This window comes from Xenopus laevis, chromosome 5S (assembly GCF_017654675.1).
Source record: "Xenopus laevis strain J_2021 chromosome 5S, Xenopus_laevis_v10.1, whole genome shotgun sequence".
NCBI classification, from domain to species: Eukaryota; Metazoa; Chordata; class Amphibia; order Anura; family Pipidae; genus Xenopus; species Xenopus laevis.
In genome coordinates, this window is record NC_054380.1 from 61229414 (window position 1) to 61249999 (window position 20586).

Consider the following 20586-nt stretch of genomic DNA (forward strand, 5'->3'; position numbering starts at 1 on the left):
TTATAAACCATAGTCTTCAGTTATTATCGGTGTTTAGTGATGTAATTTGTAGGGATGCACCCAATCCTTTGTGAAAGATTTGGCAGAACCTCCGAATCCTTTGTGAACGATTCGGCCGAATACCAAACCAAATCCTAATTTACATATGCAAATTAGGGGTTGGAAGGGGAAAACATTTTTAACTTTCTCGTTCTGTGACAAAAAGTAACGCAATTTCCCTCCCTGCCCTTATTTGCATATGTAAATTAGGATTAGGTTCGACTTGGCTGAAGGATTTGCCCGAATCCTGCTGAAAAAGACCGAATCGTGGATTTGGTGCATCATTTGTGATGAGTCTCTGAAACTCAACGAAAATTGCGTACTATAACAAACAATATCCACCCCCCCTGGCCCTGATTTGTGGCAAGGCCACAAAGGCCCGGGCCTAGGGCGGCAATATACTAGGGGCAACATGCTGCCCAGCCATTTGCTGAGGAGCACAGCTCTTGGCGGCATACAGCTCAGAATCCTGGATCCGAGGCCGGGCAGAGACCAGCTGCCTGGTGGGTAGTGCGTGGGGGGAATCTGAATGGCAGCAGCAGCAACAACCAGCACACACATACAGCAGCAGTTCACAGCTGTGCAGCACCGGGGCATTGAATGGAGCGGAGAGCAGGGCCCGGGCTGGCCTGGAAACCTCCACGTGGGAAAGCAGGGTCCCCCCCTAGAACTCCTAAATCCAAAGTGGTGGCCAGCGTGTTCGCTCGTGCGGTGTGGGGGGGTGCACCACACCGAAATCACCACAGAGTTCTGTGTCCTATATAAAATCATTACGACGTTGGCCTGCAGACCAATACTTGGAATCATGGAATGTGTTGCTGACTTCTAATAGGGGTCATTTGCAATACCCTGTGCATACCCCTTGGTGTTCAAGGAAACACTTGTGCTTCAGGGTAATCCAAATCGAGGAGCAGAGTGCTACATCAGGAGACACAGCTAGCCCTATCCTTACTGCCTGCCCAAAGAGCACAAGGGGTCTTGATGCTGACTGCACCTCTTGACACTCCTAACTGTGTGTAGCGCTATAATAACTGGAGTGCACCTTACTCTACTATAAGCTTCACTCCCAGTACATATGCTCCAGATGAGACCTTAAAACCTTAGGGAGTGAACCTTCGCAGCGATGTGGAAGCAGGGTGTAGTGCAACTGTAACTGTATTCAGGGTGCAATTAATGGGGCACCAGTGGTTCTTTTAACTTAATCATAAAACAGATTTATTGAGCACAATATACAATCCTCAGTGGAGTGTACATAAATAAGAACATATGCAGGATCATACAGTACTGACAACGCCTTTGGTCAGTATGATTCTCCTCAGAGATAGGAATAATACATGCAGCTTTGAGGAGGTACACCCAGCTTTCAGCCTTTTCCCTAAGTGGAACCTGAGGGGAATCTATCTACCCTAGGTCTGTACACTTAGTCCCTACTTCTGGGCAATTAGTACCCTGGGATCTTAATCCCACTACAATCCTCATAGGAGCCTCAAGATGCTCAGCTAAATAATCTGTCTGTCACTCCTAGAGTGACCTATTAAAGATATAAACTATACTGACTAAACTCTATTTATGTTTAGGTTCCACAGGAGTCTTGTCTGCTGCTCAGAAAAGGACTAACACAAAATGGACACTGAAAGCATGGCTTCAGAAGCTTTTATACTCTAACTCAATGCCATCTGCTGGTCACTGTGAGAAACAACAAGGGTCATAGCTTAAAGCAGGAAGAGCAAAACAGTACCCCTCCCAACTGTATTTTAGGACCCAGTTAGGTGTCTATAACACTGAGGGACTGCCTGAAAATAATACTAGGGGTGGCTATTTTACACATCCCTACATGTGCATCCAAATTATGTGTGGGTGGATGTCTATTTGACTCCCAAACCACCCCTCTTGGATCAACCACTGCCTAACATATTTATTTATATAGTACCACAAATGTACACAGGCATAACCACAAACAGATGTATAGTTATTTGTTATAGAAACAATAGATATTTCTTAAAGGGGAACTAAAGTCTAAAATAGAATAATGCTAGAAATGCTGTATTTTGTATACTAAACATAAACATGAACTTACTGCACCACAAGCCTAATAAAACCAATGATTTACAGTATGCTTTCAAGTTGGCCACAGGGTCATCATCTTGTTACTTTGTTATACATCTCTGCAAGACCATGCACATGCTTAGTGTTGTCTGGACTGCTGCTTAGGAATTGTTATAAATTATCGTTAGTCAAATTATTTCTGCCGTAGCTGATGCAAGATTGATTAATAATAAGAATATGCAGACTGAACTGGGTCCTGTGTCGTCACGTAATCTAATGTAGATTTTATAGTTTTTGTATTGTTTAACACAAACTTTCTCCAACTCTGCAAAACCAGTGGATGCAGCAAAATAATGCTTCAATGAGAATCTCATTTTATCTGTTTAAATCTGGATTCATGATCTTTGTCCCTGCCACTGGAGTTGGAAACATAAAGCTTAATTAAAGAAGTAGGCTAGAAATATTGTACAATAGTTTTGGGCTTCTGTACCAGCCCAAGGCAACCACAGCCCTTTAGCAGGGAAGATCTGTGCCTCCAAAGATGCCCCAGTAGCTCCCTTCTTCTTTTCTGCGGATTCACTGCAGATGCTCTGTGCTGCTGTCAATTACTGAGCTTAGGGACCCACTCACAATATACAGTACAAATAAAATATAACTGTCACAATATAAGGATGATTAGTAACTAATACAGATAATTACTACGTCAGCACAGAAAACAGTAAAACTAGCATCAGAATTTAATAATCAGCCCTGTAGCATCATCTTATATTAAAGACCAATCTCATTTTCTGCTTGATAATTTGCAATGACCCCTAAGCTTAGCTTCTCAATAGCTGCTCAGAGCCCACTGAGCATGTGAGTATCGCAGACACTTTCCAAGATGGTGACCCCCTGTGACAAGATTGAAATCCTGGATTATTGCTTCTATTGAGAAGAGGAAACTTTAGGCTGGTACAATAAATTCAGTATATAAAATATGGCCTATCTTCACATGATTATTACTTGCTGGACACTTTCCCCATTCATATTTTCATAGCTGTATTTTATGGAAAAATAAAAAGATGCCAATCTTTTAAATACAGGTGTGGGATTTGTTATTCAGAAACCTGTTATCCAGAAAGCTCTGAATTGCTGCAGAATAATCTCCCATTGACTACATTATAATCAAATAACTCACATTTTTTTATATATATTGTACATGATCCCAACTAAGATACAATTTATCATTATTGGAGACAAAACGATATTTGGGTTTATTTAATATTTATATTATTTTTATTACCAATAAATTCCTAATATGAAAAGCCCTGGGTAATTAGGTGATCCAAATTACAAAAATACTCGTTATTCAGGTTACCCCAGGACCCAAACAGTCTGGATTATAGATCCTATACTTGCACTGTAGTGTTCAAGGGAATAAATATGTACAGTAATTTCAGAAACACGGCACCCACTGGGGAAGAGCAGATGGGATTTTGAAGGTTCTGTTCTTCAGTTCAGAGTGTTTGACTCAAATCCATATGCAGCTATAAAATGGCACAACAAAGAATAGAAACAATGTGCTGGTGTATTTACATTTTTTTTGGTGTGGAGTAACCCAAAATAATAATTTATTTACATATTTTTTATTCATCAGATACTAAACTTGAAACTAAATATTGATAATTGAAAGAAAGATTTGACTGAAAGCTTAATGCAAACATCACATCACAAGGACATCAACTTCTACACTGTTCAGTTTCCCTCTTTCTTTTGATTAGTATAATGTTGTACTTGTTAGGTGGAACAGGATATACGATCAACTACTGATATAGAAAGGGTTATTTTTTGGGCCAGGTGGGGTGAATTGAGTCAAAAGCTTGAGACTCAGCTAGATAAACTGAGAACTTACCATTAAACTGCTTTAGGAAATGTTTTGTCGGTAGAGTGCACATGGATGACTAATATCTATGCCGCTTGATTAAAACACATTTGGGGTTTTACATTTTCTGTTAGTCTGAATTGCACAGAGGCAAAGTACCAGTTCTAAATAGGGATGTCGCGGACTGTTCGCCGGCGAACTTGTTCGCGCGAACATCGGCTGTTCGCGTCCGCCACAAGTTCGCGAACGTCGCGCGACGTTCGCCAATAGGCGTTCGCGTCAAAATCGTTCGACCATTCGACCATTCGATCGCTAAAATCGAAGGATTTTCGTTCGAATCGAACGATCGAAGCCATTGGATTGAATGAAATCATTCGATCGAATGGCTTCGATCGTTCGATTCGAACGAAAATCCTTCGATCGAACGATTAAAATCCTTCGATCGTTCGAATCGAACGATTTTCGGATGTTCGAAGTTCGCGAACTGTTCGCGAACTGTTCGCATTTTTTGCCGGTGTTCGCGAACGGCGTTCGCGAACACATTATCGGCGGTTCGCTACATCCCTAGAAAAATTGCAGGTTGTGTGAATCTGCAGTTTCTGTTTAGCTTCTTCAGTTTTTATATGTATTTTTAAATTTTTGAAGGAAGTATTACAGACAATACATTTTTTGTAATATTAATTTTAATGTCAATACATTTTGTCATATTATGGTATTTTAAAGCTTACTCTGGCTGGCTTTGTTCTGATGGCACCATAAGCTTGTCACTTCTTCATCGGTAGCATATGGGGTTGTATTATTTTATTTAAATATACAGTCTATACAAAGTAATTTACTTTTTCATCTTCATGCAAGTCCTGTGCAGGATTTTTTAGTTTTAGTTTCAGCAGCATCACAGCAGATACACCTACATTTAGCTTTGGGCATGTACAGTAACTAGCTTTTAATTGGCTTTTAAATGATGTTTGCATGGGAGGGTGACAATAGCAGGGGGTATCGGTAGGGAAATAATGTGTGGAATGGAGAAGTGAAATAAAAAAAAAACAATGGAATTAAAGAAGAATAAAAGTAATAGGAACCGAAAGAAAAGACAATAGGTGTATAGGGTCAGAATAACTTTATACAAAAGAAGGGATGAGAGAGTAAATAATGGAGTGATTATCTTGTGTAGGGTTTCCTGTTAGCTCCTGCATGCCATGAAGTAGACTTCAAAAGGGAAACAATGTTGTTAATAATCACAGTTACACTGGAATACTGGGAAAGGATGGCACAGTGTAGCGTATGGCTTTTTCCAGTTTGCACTCCCTAACTAAGTAGCCCTTAAAGCATTCTTAATCAGCTAGTGATTTAAATGCAGTTCTTTTTCTGTACCTTTTTTGCTACAGTGCAGCATCAGAAACAAATGATCAGCATGTCAAAAGCCAAACGAACGACAAAGCAATGGAGGAGGCAGATAATGGCCTGCAGTCTGCCAATTCAGTTCCTTTCTCTGAAAACACAGAAGAAGCCAACGCTACAATGACCCCTGGCAAAAGCTCCAGCAAAGCAGAACATTAATGTGAAGGGAGAACTGGAGAAAGGCAAGGAGGAAAACAACTGCTCAACCTTGTTGTGATTGGTAATAAATATTAAATACTGTGTTTACACTGCAAAGTATATTGCCAATCTTCCATCTAAACTATTATAGGTGTTAGAGGCAAATACAGTGTTGTAACAAAAAGCACCAAGCAATGTAAGCTTCCTGTTGCACTAGACATCCATATGAGGTGTCTCACTTGTCCACATAAGTAGTGCCACAATAGAACTGTTAAAAATTAAGAAAAATATATGAAGTCTGATAATACATTGCCTGAAGCACAATAGACAACATCTTTAATTACAGTAGCTAGAAATAAAGAAATCCTCTTCTGAGTAAACATACTTGTCCTCTACCAAGTACTAAAGAAATGTTACTAATATCAATCAACTTATCTAATATCAATCAATCAAATTGTCTGCTCTGCACAAATATGTTCTAAGGTAAGATTCTATGTAAGGTACCTTGTGATGCTTTAAGATTTGTAGTATGCTTTAAGATTTACTACACACTGAGGTTAAAATTACTGGACGAATCTGAAGTACTGCATTTACAATTTAAAAAAGTTGGGAATAGCAAATAATTAATGCAATAAATTGGCTGTATTTGAGATTTCCCAGGATTAGGGAAATTACTATATTTGCTAAAAAGTTAAAGTTCTTATGGTGACAGGCAAGCACTTCCATATCTGTCTGCTTTAAGAATAAGAAAAAAAAAAGATGGTAACATTGAACTTTACACATTTACAATTTACTTTAAAACCATTAAAATTATTTAACATGATTCTAAGCACTTTCCAATATACATTTTCTTTCATCATGGAATAAATTCATTTTTTTATTTGTTAGTGTATGCATCTAAATGCCTGTTCATATTTATTGTTAAATTTCAATGCAATAATAGGTCATGTCGATGCTGGGAAAAAGAACTATGTACAAATATGAGCAAGAGTCTAAAAAGGCTGGGGAAGCTTTGATTTGCTTATGCCTGGATGCTGGATGAGACAGGAGAAGAGAGGCAATGGTATTTTATCTTCATTGCAGAGTAGCTTTCCTTAGCGATGAAACATCCTGTACTTAAAATTTATAGATTATATTTTCTACTCTTTTAAGGTAGTTTCAGATAACATTTATTAACATATATTGCTTTATTATGTTGGGAAAGTCACATATAGATCATAGGTGATCAGTTGCCAACTGTTGTACCAGATACCAATGAGGATATCAAGAGGCCCTCGATATAGAATCTAATTAGCAGCGATAAAACCCAATCCTCTTTACTGACCATGGCTTTAAAGGATGATAACCCACAAAATAATCTTTCCCTGATTAAAGAAAACATAATTATAAGCAACTTTGCAATATATATTCATTACAAATTTTCTTTTGTTTTTAGGTTATTTGTAGTGATGGTTGAATCTGACCCATTTTGCGCCGCCGAAAATTTGCGAACTGGCAAAAAGTTTACCAAATGCATTGAAGTCAATTGGCGACAACATTTCTTTTTGACAATTTTTTTCTCCCATTGGAGTCTATGGGTTTTATATATGACAAAACCTGTTCAAAATTTTTGCATATCACTAGTTATATGTATTTCTATTAAAAGCAGTGTTTGTCTGTACCTTTCTATTCTCCACCTTGGTTGCTCTGGCTTTTAAAAAAGTTTAACACAAGCCAATGGATTGACTAACCTGTCTTGCTGGAGGAGACTGGCTTTTGCAACATTGTTTTCAAAGCAACAACCAGGAGTTAAGCAAATGCTGCTTTCAGTACCAATTACATTTACAAACAACTTAAGGCACTAACTGTTATTAATAAATTCATATTGTAAAGTTGCTTATAATTGTGTTTTCTTTAATTAAGCAAAACATTTTCATTGGGTTGACATCCTTTAACTGATGCAGTTTGCCAGGAATATGGCATTTAAACTTCTGTAAAAAGAAGTAAAGCATATACCTCTTTTAGTAAATGAAAATCATGTAAAGCTTGTTGTTTTGGTCTGCTGAAATTGGTTGGGAAAATCTAGCTATAATCTGGGTTATCCTTTCTGCAGGATACAGGCTATAAAAGAACTTAATTTGTGAGGCTGTTTTCTCTTCACAACCTGCTTTGCAACCATCATCCGGGAAATCTATGGAAGTTATTTTATGTAAAACAACCACTCACAACAATTGAAAAGCAGGAGTGAAAAGTGTTATTGTGTAGTTTCTAGCTATAATTCTCTTGTAGCAGTGACTATCATATGTAGTCCAACGACTACTCTGAAGCCTTGAATGCTAAGTGGTGAGAAATAAGAAACTCAAAACTGACCTTTAAAATGTATTATTTTTATTTTAAATTTTTTGATTTTTTCAAATGTAATATCCTTTTTATCATCTTAAAGGGGTGTAACAATGAATGTTGGCATGACCAAGTTTGAAACAAAGTCTAAGGTTATTATACTGATGGATGCTCCTGGGCATAAAGAATTCATCCCAAACATGATTACAGGAGCTGCACAGGTAGGTTTTTATATATAGATACATAGTTACATAGTTAAGTTGGGATAAAGGTCCTTTATGTTTAACCCCTCCAAATGAAATTGGCACACATACATACACACACTCACACAACCCTTCCATGCACACACATATTTACCAATATCTATACTAACTGTAGATTTTAGTATCACAATCGCCTTTGATATTATGCTCTTCCAAGAATGCATCCAAGCATCTCTTAAAAGCATTAAAAGAATCAGTCATCATCCCGCATGATACACTACTGTGTCCCTGGCTCTGCAGAAACATGATAAACTAATGTTTTAAATGTAATTGTTACAATCTACATGTGCTGGTTTACAGAATAAGTCAGAGTTCTTCCCTAGCGGGGAAGAGGCAGCCAGTAAGTGTTGTAACATGCAGTTTCCTTAAAATATTTTTTTTAGGTTAGCCTGGCAAACCTAAAAACAGATAGGACAAAATATCAGCATATTTTTTTTTTTTCAGTTTTGACTTCAAGAATATCTAGGATCTGAGATTGCTCCCTGGGGGGCTAAATAAACAGTTTATGAGCCACTCCTCTAGGAGGAACATTTGGGTTGCACTATCTCTGTCTAATCTTAACAATTTTACCTTCTCCACAGCCATTGTTTCATTGCTTCCAGTGCAAACCAGGTTCCTCAGCATCAGAAGCAGCATAGGCTGGGAACAAGGGGCATCAATTCATATTTGCAAGGTAAACAGTAACAGTTATTTGCAAGTTCTAATAAAGATTTATGTTCTCTGCACATCAATAAGAAGCATGGGGAGGTAGGACCATTGACCAAAAGGAGGGACCAGTTTTCTTTGAGATAAAAATAAATGATAAAAGTCTTTTTCCATTTTATATCAAACAACATTTCTATGTGCTACCTGATGCTCTTTTTTACTTTATTCCCCAAAATAATTATTACTATTGTTTCCCATTGATGGGATTCCATCCTACTTCATTGTTCCATTTGACTTTAGAAGAGATATTATCTCTTATAGAGAGATCAGGGTGACCGCAATCTCAAGTGATATAGTATAAAATATAAAATGGTCATAACCAGTGGAAGAGGTGAGTGAATAGTGGCTGTGGCAGTGGTCATTTAATAGTGTAATATGGAGCAAGGTAGAAAACGTTGTGGGGTTAACTTTAACAGCCTATTGTCATGGTCCCTAAAATACAGTCTGCCAGTTTTGTCAGCTATCTTTTAGGGTCTCTGGGCAAGGCTCATATAGGGTTGTTTTCCCACATGTAATCAGCTTCGAAACATAAATGATTTATTTAAACAATAAAATACTATACCATTCATTCTGTAGAGCAATGCCTTTGTTTGCACATGGGGTTGAGTCACATGGTGACTTCTAATTGTTTAAATAGCTATTGATTATGGTGTAGCTAAATTTAAATGAATAAGTAGAGAGGAGGCTGAAAAAGCAGTAGGGTTGCATTTTGGGAGGATAATAGAGTGAGGCAAATCATTTTTATTGCTAATGGTTTTAAGGTAACATGCTGGATGATTTATTAAACATCTCTAGTTTAAAGTTTGCTTTGAATTTGTCAAAATTAGTTCCTTTTCCCTTACTTTATGTTTTTTCTATTTACAAAATGAAGATAGTACAGACTACCTGTAGATGCTGATATTACAACTCATGTATAATAATACTGTATGTATTGGTTTTTTTGTTAAACCTTTGTTTCATTGTAGGCCGATGTGGCTGTATTAGCTGTTTGAAGAAGAGTTTGAAGCTGGAGGGCAAACACGTGAGCATTCCTTATTTGTTCGGTCTCTTAGAGTAACCCGGTTAGCTGTTGCTGTCAATAAAATTGATCAGGTATATAGCACTACATTTATTCATTTAGAGGTAAAGGACTGCCTCCAAACCACTTTGATTTTTGTTGGCCTTTCAAATGCCTCATCCTGGTCTGTCCTTTTCCATCTTTTGTAATCTGCAAGGCATTCTCAGGAGACTGGATCCATAACTGCTAGAGCACTTTATTTCCACCTGGTGCATAAAGAAACAGAAACATTTCCCATACTGTTCATACTGTGCACATAGTCCATAGTCTTTCCAGTGCTGAAATAATGTCTTCAGTTACCTCACACCCATCTTCAGTGAAAAATATGAATTAAAATATTAAGTACCATTCATACTGTGCACACATTGCTGAAATAATGTCTTCAGTTATCTCACACCCATCTTCAGTGAACAATATGAATTAAAATATTAAGTACCATTAATACATTACAACACTTATGGCCCTCACTTTTTTTCAAAGGAAATGTGAGAAATCATTGTTTCTGCTATTAAACACAATATAGTGGAAAATACCTAATTTTCATGGTTTGGTAGGGTAAACATAGCCAAAATGAATATCTTGCCATGATTTCTATATCTGTTCCAAACCATCCCATACCCCCCACCTAAACACATTATTCCAAATATTAGGCAGCTGATAGTACAATACATCTGGACCCGTAAAAACCCCAGACTAGCGACCTCAAAAATTAATAGCTATGAAATCAAACGCAGGCATTGGTCTACCAGACTGGGATTCCTATGTTAAAGCGGCACAGATTAACCGCTGCATAGACTGGGCATTTTACGGATCCCATAAACAATGGGTTTGCATCTAACAGGAATCATCGCGGACACCTTTATGGGCACTTCAGCAGCTGTCACCTAAAGACAGACTTCTCCTAGACAAATCTGATACAAAGTTGATGTATACCTTGCACACATTGGGATAACCTTACTAAATCTGGAAAGTGGGTGGGTACACCTTCACGATTTGCTCCAATTTTTGGCAACTCCTTATTCCCACCTGGATTAGATCCACAACGTTTTCATCACTGGCCACTTAAGTTGTACCAGGGGGTATACTTCTTCCTGTCAGGCTCAACTGTCTCTACATGGGACCTCTTGTTTTCCAATATACAATCCACTCTTTTGGATAATTTCCGATTCAATCAAATTAAGCATTTTATCATTTCACAGCACTTACAATCCACCATGAAATCCCCTCCTACAGAGATAGAACTACTATGGACATCAAAATACCCTCCGCGCAGAACAATTTCCTACATATACTGTATAAAAGCATATTGAATACTAAAACCTCACCGACTCATATTTTCAAACTTAAATGGGAAGAGGAATTAGGTCTTACAATAGAGGAAGAAGAATGGAAGAAAATGGTTAAGTTAATACATTCAACTTTGGTATGTTGTAAACACAATATAGTAACAGTAACATGTAAAATAAAACTTGCCAGGAGAGATGCAAATTCCCAGACTAAACTTAAAATCTAAATAAAAATTACAAATATTTACAGAAAAGTTACTGTACATTATTTAACTTTTGTATGAATGGGTAACTAATCCCATTAGGTTATTCTCTACTTTCCTTGTTTAACTCATGTATTTTGTATATTCCCCAACAGGTTTGCTTGTGTGTGAACAACATATCAAAAGACTACACAAACCCAAAAACCACACAATAGAATGTTAGGAAATACATTCCCCATAACCCACTGTCCACCTTAATTATTTTTGTTATAATATGTTGTTATTTGGACTTCCTTTTGTTGGTATTATTCACCACAGCCCTCACACTTCCATTGGTAATTCCTTCTGACAATTTATCCTTTGGATCAACCAAACAATATGAGTTTACTGCTGTACACATAACTTGCTTTGATGTCCTTCAATCCAAACAAATGCAAATTTATAGTACAACCCAACCTATAATAGAAAAGAACAAGACAGCATCAGACTTATCAGAAAAATATATTTGTCTAAAAATATACGCATATTTATATTTTTTTTATAAGTTGCCATTATAACAACTATTCAACACCTTTTGAAAGTTTGTTTACTAAGAGACAAAAAATAAAAATCCATAAATAACCCACTTTATTCTTTAAACAAAAAATATTGTGAACTGAAAAATAAAACAGATGCATTAGGAATAAAAAAAAACAGAGTGTTGGGTATGTTTATAGAGTATAGGGGAGAGGCACACCATACTGTTTCAGTAGATTTTCTAATATTTGTCGTTTATCTTCCAGCATTTCTTTTTCTTGTTTTATTTGGTAGAATGGAATCCACTCCCCATTTTTCCCAGCCCTTTTTCTACTGCTCCTAACCCTGAATAGTTCAGGTGTATGGCCTCTCCAGTTATTTGTGCCATTCTTTACATCCCAATGTAACTCATTAAGTGGAGTGCAATCTTGCATTTTATTCCACTGTATTGTACATTTCCAATCCACTTGTCATACACCATGCCCGGTGTAGATATCAGAGTTTAAAATTTAAGCCATAAGTCGTTATTATCAAAGAACAAAGATTATAGAATATGACACTAGTACAGAATTGCTGTGTTGTAGAAGAAGCTCAAGGTTAAAGACCATTCTGTTATTAGAATGTAGAATGTTTGCACAGAACAAGGAATACATCTGTTGTCTCATGTCACAAGTATAGTGCAAGGCCAAGCAAGACATATAGTTTCAGAAACTACAGCATAGATACCATTCTGGACACTGTGCTAGCACAGCAAATGTACTTATTTGGACTATACTTAGGTCAGGAAGGATTGTACTAAAATGGACAGAGAGGCATAGTTATGTTAAATCAAGGACGATGATTGGATGTCAAGGGATCAGCCCCATGAGGGAAGAAATGGTTAAAAGGTTGCATGTAATATTGCTAATTGTCCCCCAACGTCCTCACGAGCTTTCAGGACGTGTGAGCTATTATTTAATACTCTGTATTATATTACTCTGTATTAATGTATACCTCAAATAAAGCTGTTTGGTTAATTTCCTGAGAGAATCTGTTTGGTTCAAGTCAGGCCCAGGGGGAACTTTGGGGCCAGGCTCGATTTGAGTAAGTATTTATTCAAATCCAAGAGGGACTTACTCATCGTAGCTGAGAATCTTATATCCCTGGAGGACTATAAGAGCATAAATCCGACACCCGGTTCTACCATAATGTTCATACATTTTGATATTTGTGGTGGAAATACTGCCAATATCAACGGTCTAATTTCCAGGTCAGCTTCCAACTTAAGTCTGACCTCATCTCTTTTATCTGGATTTATTTATTCCATATCACAGGCACTATAAAAATTAATCAATCTTTTGGCAAACTGTGTGGCAACAAATTGATCAGGGATCATTCTTTTATCAGGCTATTAATGTTGAAAAATTTCTCTTTACTTGGGAAAGTTCTTTGTATAGCTTTCCAGTTCAGTCTTCTTATCTCCAAGAGCCATCAGTACAACATAAATGAGCTCTTCATCAGTAATGCAGTTTTGCCCCACAGTAAAATATTATTAATCCAGACCATAAATTTGTTGATATCTGCGGTGGGCACAGGGCCAATTTCAGATAATAGCAGTTTTGCATCTTCCATTCTTAGGGTCTGCCTCAGTGGCGTAACTATCGGGGGAGTAGGGTGTGCGATTGGGCCAGGACCCTCACCCCTCAGGACCCCCCGGCAGCTAACGCGCCGCTGATTCCGGGCGTACGGATGGGGGCGGGAGGCCTGGCAGCACGTCCTGCGCCAGGGCCCGCCCCCTCTAGTTACATTGCTGGTCTGCCTTATGGGCTGTAAAGTAAAATCATTAGTTCCCATATAGTTTGAAGACGGCAGACAGGCACAGTTTTTGGATGCCCTTTTTTCATTACTTAAAGGGATACTGTCATGGGAAAAAAATTTTTTTCAAAATGAATCAGTTAATAGTGCCGCTCCAGCAGAATTCTGCACTGAAATCCATTTCTCAAAAGAGCAAACAGATTTTTTTATATTAAATTTTGAAATCTGACATGGGGCTAGACATTTTGTCAATTTCCCAGCTGCTCCTGGTCATGTGACTTGTGCCTGCACTTTAGGAGAGAAATGCTTTCTGGCAGGCTGCTGTTTTTCCTTCTCAATGTAACTGAATGTGTCTCAGTGGGACAAGGGTTTTTACTATTGATTGTTGTTCTTAGATCTACCAGGCAGCTGTTATCTTGTGTTAGGGAGCTGCTATCTGGTTACCTTCCCATTGTTCTTTTGTTTGGCTGATGGGGGGGAAAAGGGAGGGGGTGATATCACTCCAACTTGCAGTACAGCAGTAAAGAGTGATTGAAGTTTATCAGAGCACAAGTCACATGACATGGGGCAGCTAGGAAATTGACAATATGTCTAGCCCCATGTCAGATTTCAAAATTGAATATAAAAAAAATCTGTTTGCTCTTTTGAGAAATGGATTTCATTGCAGAATTCTACTGGAGCAGCACTATTAACTGATTCATTTTGAAAAATTTTCCCATGACAGTATCCCTTTAACCATACATTTGAAATGATACCCTTTGCTAGACTATTTTGAGTCTGTATGTTTTCTAGTGAAATTTGCAGTCTTTCTACTGCTTTTTACAGCTTTTCCTTCTCTTCTTTGCTTTCCTATAACTTATCTTGTAAAAAAGAAGCTGTCTGTATAGAAGTGCTACACAATAATTTTGCCCCATATGAGCACTTCTCTGCTACATTTTCCTCTTGCGAATTCCCCCGTTTTTACATACAAAACACTGGCTTAATGAAACAGTATTTGTAATACCCTGCCTTTTTATATTTTTGTATCTTTTATTGTAGGGATCATGGACATAGCTGACTGGAAATTTTGAATAGAGCAAATGTCAGATCCTTCCCAGGCAAATGGTCCTCCATAACCTTCAACTAGTTTTTCTACTAAAACTGTAAAATTACTAGGAGACCATGCCTCTGCTCTGTTTCTCTGTGTAGATGACAGAGATGCCCCAGAGAATGATTTAAACATTTTCATACTCACCAAGATGTACTGCTTGTAATAAGGAAATTCACCAAGAATGCTCTACTGCCTAAATATCTCACTCTGCGTGCATCCAATGCTTCCACTGAAGGTTCAGGTCACTGTAGATCCCACTGGCCTCATATCAGTCACAGTACAGTCTATAACTATGTTTTATGCACTCCAGTGGCAAAGTTTCCTTCTTCTATTCTCTCCACCAGGATCAGTCACGCGGATGAGCCCCCAATATGTTGGAATAGGACCAGATTACTGCATTTAGATTGAGCAGTATAATGTAATTACTAATACAAGTGCCAACTCACTTGTTGTCTAGGGGTATGAGAACAATTTCCAGGCCCGTAGTATTTGTAGAAAAATAAGTATATTTAAAAGAGAACTAACCCCTAAAAATTAATGTGGCTAAAAATGCCATATTTTATATAGTGAACTTATTGCACCAGCCTAAAGTTTCAGCTTGTCAATAGCAGCAATGATCCAGGACTTCAAACTTGTCACAGGGGGTCACCATCTTGGAAAGTGTCTGTGACACTCACATGCTCTGTGGGTTCTGAGCAGCTGTTGAGAAGCTAAGCTTAGGGGTCATCACTAATTATCCAGCAGAAAATGAGGTTGGTCTGTAATATAAGCTGATACTACAGAGCTGATTATTAACTTCTGATGCTAATTGCACTGGTTTCTGTGCTGCCATGTAGTAATTATCTGTATTAATTACTAATCAGCCTTATTGTGACATTTCTATTCTATGTGTACTGTATATTGTGAGTGGGTCCGTAAGCTCAGTAAGTGACAGCAGCACAGAGCATGTGCAGTGAATCAGCAGAAAAGAAGATGGGGAGCTACTGGGGCATCTTTGGAGACACAGCTAAAGGGCTGTGGTTGCCTTGGGCTGGTATGGAAGCACAAAACATCATGTACAACATTTCTACCTACTTCTTTACTTAAGCTTTAGTTCACTGAACAAGGTAAAGCAAAGATTACAATGGAATAAAACACAGGCAAAGGGAACTAGCATGAGATGTTAACTGCTGTCCCTTCAATCCTACTGTCTCCCTCAATCCTACTGTCTCCCAAGACCAGACATCTGGGATTTCTTATACATCTTTGGTCCGGGAAAATCACTCCTCCAGAATAGGTGGCTTTGATGGTTTACAGCCCCAACAGTTGTTTGCGCATAAACAATAGCATGCAACCCCCTGGCAATGGAAGTTAGCTATTTACCACTTTACCAACTTGTTTGTACCATTGTGTCATGTATTCGTGTTATATAACAAACAACATTACCTCCATTATAATATAATATAAAATATAATGCACATATACTTTATAGATATGACCCCCACACACTCCCTACAATAATTACTTATAAGATTAATTTAGAAATGTAACTTCCAATGCAACTCGCACAAATGTACTGCTTTATTCTGTAAAACTTTTTTATAAAGTACTGTTAATACACAAGGATTTATTATAGAATTATTGTAAAGTGTTGCATAACTTGCTGGTGCATCATGATGGTTATGAAATACCAATTTTCTACTTGCTGCTATCTAACTTTGTTAGATACCCCCCAGTGACGATAATGCCTGCTGCTCCTCCCCAAGCTGGTTTGCACACCCATACATATATCTAGATAGATAGATTGCTGGCATGCCATTTCCTCTATGGGTCCAGAAGATCCAAAAAGGTGCAAAATGACCTATGCCTAAACTACAGGTTAGTAGTTGGATATATCAATTACAGAGAATTACATTTCTCCTTAGACCATTCATTAACCTATACCGAGGACTATATTATAAAGTAATGTTTCTATTTTCATTTTACTTGTTTAGTTGAAAGGACTAATTCAGTTCAGTCAGGGTTTTCCATACATTCTTTTCTTTTAACTGGCAACACATACACTCCCTCTGACCTTACTATGTGCCTGGATGAATAGCCATTGGATACAGTTGTTCTCTATGAGCACATCTGCACATCTGTCATGTTCTTGCAACTGTCATGTCACAATGATAAACCCATCATGTCTGATGTTTAGCATTATTTACAATTCACTTTTTGTTTGTTGTCTGGTATTTCTATGTTGTGTGTAGCACCATGGTCCTAGAGGAACCTTGTTTCTGTACAAAAGTATATGGATGAAATGACAAACTCACTCTTGACTTGACTCTTGACTTGAGAGATTTAATGAAGTCAACTCTAAACTTTGGCACTTATTAAAACAAGCTGGTTTTAAGGTATTGTATTTCACAGAAAACATGCACCTAAATGCATTATTTTAAGAGTGGTTTCTGTTTAAAATGCATTTAGAAAACTGTAGTTGCAAATTATTATTGTATTTACTTTTGATGTATCAGAGACAAATTCAAATTGTACAGGTTTCTAATTAATTATGTCAAATGTGAAAGTGCATTATTTCATTTTTTTGCTACAGGGACCAAGTAAGGTTCCTGTGAGCACAAAGTGTAGAAGTTCTGTGTTTACCAGTCCCTCCTTATGCACAATTCTCGGTTACTGTCAACCAGTTGTCTGCCAGTGGAAATGTGTGTTCAAATTCTAAATGATTATCATTCATATAGCACCACCATGTTCTTCATCGCTTTACAGAGATTATACATTACTAACTTGCTCCCTGCATTAGTAGATCTTACAGTCTAAGCATCTGTCACATTCATACACAAAATACAATGTTCAATTATATGCGGAGCCACTTAACCTGCCTCTGTTTTTGGAGGTGTTGTAAGAAGCCAATGTTCCTGGATGAAACACACATAGACATGGGAAAAACGTGCAAACTCATTGCAGATACCTGGCTAGAACTGAAACTAGAACTCAAGTGCCATAAGTCAGTAATGCTACACATAATAATGTAATAATAATGATAAGCTAATAATGTAAGTTTAGTCATGTGACGTGACTCCTAGCCAGCCTTTCCTCCAGCACAAAGTGGGGCTCATTTATTAAAGCAGCGCAGCGCATAAGTGGACGCAAAAGGTTGTCTGCGCCATCACAAGCGTGATCGCTAATATATTTGCGTGATATTGCGCATAACACAGAGCTTTTGCGATGGTTTTGTTTATGCGCATTGCGCAAAAGATTGGGCATTTATGTCGCAACCGATGCCGTGGTTGTTAGGGGCGTGGCTGTGGGCGTGGCTACAATGCGCTTGCACTGCGGCCGTCGCAGATTTGCGTCTGTATATGTGCAAAACTGCACCCGGTCAACAGCACCACAATTTTTACGCCTGCCTCTTCGTGGCGTAATAGTAACGCTCTTCAAAATGCGCATTCCTGCCCAGCTGCGCTAGTATATTCAAGATGAACAACCCTTGTAAAGTGCATATTAACCACGCCTTCCACCCAACATGTTTATATTGACCAAGGTTCCTTTAAGGGTATCAGGTAGGCTAAACACCTTTGCAACCAAACAAATATTAGCACAGAAACAAATGCAGATGCATCTAAGTGAACGCAATATGCGCAATATGTGACGCAACTAATTAAAGCAGCGCATTCATACATGAGCACAACTAATCCTTACCTTTGCGGTATCTTCCTGTGCGCACAATTTATTATAAGCACTGCGACAGCTGATACGCAGTTTCACACGTCGCACCTGTCTTGTGTCTACATTAGCGCACAAATCGCACTGTTAAGGTATCGTGCGCTACATTATTAAATACTCGCATGCGCTGGGCAAATGTCTGGCCACTGCGCTCTTTTTAGCGCTGCGCTGCGTTAATAAATGAGCCCCATTGAGTATTGTTTTGTTAGGTTCAGCTTTAATAAATCAGTGGTCAATCTAGGTGCAAGTGACTCCCCAGAAAATTATATAGGAAATTTGTTAAATACCAGGTAAGTTAAAAGCTGTTTCATTTATTAACTTCTGTCTTGGCCATGTACATATTGATTCACATACATCAATGGAATGGAAACAATATAGTATTCCAAGTAGGTGAAACATTGGTTCCATTTTCTTGAAAAACACAAACTTCCTGTGCAGTGCATTTCCTTTCTCCATATACCCTACTGTATGTACAAATCTTTAAGCAGCCTCTGGCTGTTCTTCTTCTAAATAGTCGGTGATGTTCTGAATTCTGGACCTCAGGAAAGCAGCACTTTAGGACAGTTCTGAACTTTGAGCCCTGATGATTATTTACAAGTAAAATAGCCACTGGCCACCTAAAGTTTTGTACCCACAGTAATCATAGAGAGTGCAGAGAAGGGTACTGCAAATTATCCCATGTTTCATGAAAACAGTACATTTTTTTTTTTTTTACTACAGATAGTTCTGTTTGAGTGGAAAACCTGAAAATCGGCTTTTATTTTGTGACTAGCGGCAAAAACAATTGTCCTATGGATAAGTTTGTGTAAGGGAAGGTAGAGTCCTACGCAAGCCCATTTTTTTTTTTTTAAACCCCTACCCTACCTGTACCCGCAGCCCACAACCTGCAACCCAAACCGCTATTTGACCCACATTTTCCCGCTACCTGACCCGCATTAGGCCAACTAACCATCCGACACAGGGGACATGCAAAAGCGGAAGTGACATCACATTTGACTGGAAGTGAGGTCACTCCTGCACCGAATCTTCACAAAAAAATAAAAACTGGAAGAACCACAAGGGAGGATGGGAGGGATCAAGCCCGCAACTTTGTTGGATACCCAGCCGGGTTACCCGCGGACTGCCCGCACTGCCAAGGAATCGGGGACTTTTTGGCCGAAACCCAACCATTTTGCTGGTATTCCTCAGGTACCCGACCGGGGAAGGGTACCTACCAAAGGTTTATATATTCAAGGAAAAACAAGTCTTGGTTCACACTCTTCCAGACACACACTCTCATACCTCAAAGACACACTCATGCATTCCACATTTTTTATACAGTTAGGCCCATAAAGACTTTCAGCTTTAATTCAGTTGGTTGAACAAAAAGATTGCATAAAAATGTGAGGAACTAAAGCCTTTTTTTTAACACAATCACTTCATTTCAGGGGCTCAAAAGTAATTGGACAAATTATAAAACGGACATCACCAGATTCTGGATTCCCTCCTTTTTAATGCTCTGCCAGGCCTTTACTGTTACAGCTTCTAGTTGCTGTTTGTGGGCCTTTTTATCTGCTTCATTGATAGACATAACAAAATAATAGCCTACACCTGCCCATGAAATAGCCACAATTGTCCAATTACTTTTGAACCCCTGGTCCAACTTCTTTTGAGCACCTGAAATGAAGTGATTGTTTTATAAAAAGGTTTTAGTTCCTCACATTTTTATGCAATCTCTTTGCTCAACCCACTGAATTAAAGCTGAAAATCTGCAGTTCAACTGCATCTGAATTGTTTCATTTGAAATTCATTGTGTTAATGTACAGAACCAAAATTAGAAAAAAAAAGTTGTCTGTCCAAATATTTATGGGCCTAACTGTACATCTTATCCAAATTACACATTTTTTATACATCATATCCACACATGCATTTACTTTACTTTCTTAACATTGTCAATTAAATTTTAGACAGGTTAAACCTTCTGTATTTTCCCTTTACTACAATAATGGTATATGATATTGATGAGTGGTATTTGTTAATCATAAGAAGTTACACAAACTAGCCAATTTTAGAGACTTATTTTACAGATATCAATGTGGATTGGGGTAATTTTTTTTTCTTCAAATGTTTTCATACTTTTTTTATTGAAGCCTTTTCTTATGACCCAGCACTAGGTTAAGGCATCCTTGA

General features: G+C 38.0%; 1 non-coding gene across 1 annotated transcript in view; it reads left to right on the plus strand.

The window, feature by feature from the left end:
* The first annotated feature begins 451 nt into the window (after nt 1–451).
* The window catches only part of LOC108717906, a 76399-nt gene continuing 56264 nt past the window's right edge, over nt 452–20586 (plus strand). Inside the window, exons 1-8 of the transcript XR_005961506.1 lie at nt 452–542; nt 1617–1727; nt 5482–5564; nt 6426–6545; nt 7905–8022; nt 8365–8404; nt 9735–9790; nt 17034–17090. This is a non-coding gene — a transcript (HBS1-like protein). The remainder of the gene's footprint in view (nt 543–1616; nt 1728–5481; nt 5565–6425; nt 6546–7904; nt 8023–8364; nt 8405–9734; nt 9791–17033; nt 17091–20586) is intronic.